At 35.7% G+C, this 2633-nt stretch overlaps 1 pseudogene; it reads left to right on the plus strand.

Annotated features, from left to right (window-relative positions):
* Nucleotides 1–1567: 1567 nt before the first annotated feature.
* On the plus strand, nucleotides 1568–2042 carry LOC112822272 (M-phase phosphoprotein 6 pseudogene; annotated as a pseudogene).
* The last annotated feature ends 591 nt before the right edge of the window (nucleotides 2043–2633 follow it).

Below are 2633 nucleotides of genomic sequence, written 5' to 3' on the forward strand. Positions count from 1 at the left end.
ATATCTAATGTTGATACCTATGATTGCTAATAATGCCAGACCATCTTTCAGACTCCTTTTTCACAAAGCAGCATTTCTAAAGAGATAGGCAATCTTAGATTATCTTCCACCCTCCCTTGATTTTCCCTCTATACCAACAATACTAGATGAACAGCTGCTGAAGTGATGTCTATCTATAATATATTTTGTTCATATTAGTATTCAAATCATTTCATATCACTTAATTATACCCATATCTACATGGTGATGGCCATCACGATAGCTCCTAAACATGCTCTTCTGCCTTCTCACCTTGTCCCTCACCACTCAGGAAGCAGAGGCAGATTCTCTGACCATTGAGTTGGAAAGAAAAAAAACATATTTTGAACAACAAAAATACTAAATAAGCAAAAGTCATACATGCAACAAAGAATGTGAAAAATAGAGCAGGGTAATGAATTAGAGAGTCCCAGGGTAGGATCTGATACAACTTTTAAATAGTAAGGTAGGAAAGTCTTCACTGAGTGAATGGCTTTCAAATCAAAACTTGAAGGAACTGAGGGAGCAGGCATATGGATATTTGGAGAGAGAGCCATGCATTTTGCCAAATTTTATTAATTTTGTTTTCTCATTAAATAAATTTCACTTAAATTTCTTTAATGTTTTTTTCCTTGCTTTTCTGGTATCTTTTTAAAGTTACTCTGTTTCTGATATGCAAAATTGTTTATGGTGCCAATTATACGTTGTATATATACAAAAACAAAGAATTATATGCAAAATATATGTTCAATAAATATTTTCTTTTATATATTAAATCATTAGAAATATTGTAAATTCAGCTATTTTGTGTAGAACTAAATTCCAGAAAGGTAACATTAGAATTATCAAAAGCTATTAAAGCAGTTATAAGATGTGCTTACTTGCTCGCTCTCTCTCGCTCTCTCTCTCCCATTTGATTCACACCTTCAGACTTATTCTTTGAAAAGCTAGGGAACAAACTCTAATTTAAAAAAATACTTAAGTGGGGTGCCTGGGTGGTGCAGTCAGTTGAGTGTCCAACTCTTGGTTTTAGCTCAGATCATGGTTTTGAGGTTGTGGTCTCTGAGTTGTGGGGTTCCACAATCTGTACAGACTCTGCTTGGGATTTTCTCTCCCTCTGCCTCTCCCCCATGCTGCATGCACATGTGCTCTCTCAATCTCTCTCTCTCTCAAATAAATAAATCTTTAAAATAAAGGGCGCCTGGGTGGTTCGGTTGGTTAAGCGACTGCCTTCGGCTCAGGTCATGATCCTGGAGTCCCGGAATCGAGTCCCGCATCGGGCTCCCTGCTCAGCAGGGAGTCTGCTTCTCCCTCTGACCCTCCCCTGTCTCATGCTCTCTCTCTCTATCTCATTCTCTCAAATAATAAATAAAATCTTAAAAAAATAAAATAAATAAAATAAAAAAATATTGAAGAAAATCATGCTTCTGTTTTTTTCCTTTTTCAAATATCTTGGACAAATCATATATGTTTACAACTTTTTTTTTAATTTATTGGTTTTTGCAAAAGAAGACACTATCTTGGGGCGTGGCTCCGAGCAGGAGCCAATATGGCGGCTGAGCACAAGACGAAATTGTCCAAGAATCTGCTGTGCACGATGCTCGTGCAAAGGGGACTGGACTTGGAGACCAAGAAACAACTAGAAGAAGAAGAAAAGAAAATCATTAGTGAAGAGCACTGTGGATTTGCCAGAGCTTAAAGAAAAGAGAGTGTTTCATAATAGAAGAGCAGAATTTCTTGTTATGTGAAGATCTTCTCTATGGAAGAATGTCATTCAGAGGATTTTGAGAAATTAATGCTCCAGATGAACACTAAGAACAAAGTGGAAGAAGGTGAAGGTGAAGCAGTGGAGCTTGATGTGTCAGATGAAGAAATGGCCAGAAGATATGAGATCTTGGTGGGGACAACTGGAAAAAAAAGTTTGCCAAAAAAAAGAGACCATGCCAATTATGAAGAAGATGAAAATGGACACATAAAACCAACAGTTAAAAGTAAAGAAGATGTTTCTAAAGCCCCAGGATTAAAGTAAATGCTTTGAGACAGAGCTCAGGAAAACCGCGAGAGAGTTAGCATATTGTGGAACTCATTCTGAAGGCTTCTCTGTAGTTATTAATACTATAATGTTTATTTGTAAAGAAATGGATAATTTTGGTAATATGTCATTTTTGAAACAGATGTGTGGTGGATGTTATACATCCTTTACTCAATGGTGTTCATCAGGAATGGATTTTTAGCTCTCAATCTTCAAATATGCGGAGGTATGTGGTTGCTTCCTAAAGATCTTTTTGACCTCAGATTTTTTTTTAATAGAGCTTTCCAGTCGCTGACCTTGAATTGACACAAACAAATTAAACCAGTGTTTAAGTTGCCCTTATGTTTATATTTTACTTTAAATTATTAATCATGCCAAGACAATTTACCCATACATTTTGGAATTGAATGTCATGAGGACTTAGCATATATAAATTCATTAAGAACAAACATGCCTCTCCAGCCTGAAGTACTTGCATACTACCAAGTCATTGTTAGTTTGTGGAATTATGGATTTTTGTTTAAAGCTTTTATTAATAAAAATTGTTCTGTAATAAAAAAGAAGACACTGTCTTATTCAGTAT

This window comes from Callorhinus ursinus, unplaced genomic scaffold (genome assembly GCF_003265705.2).
Source record: "Callorhinus ursinus isolate GAN/ISIS: 27379988/994484 unplaced genomic scaffold, GSC_fseal_2.0 scaffold1, whole genome shotgun sequence".
NCBI lineage: Eukaryota > Metazoa > Chordata > Mammalia > Carnivora > Otariidae > Callorhinus > Callorhinus ursinus.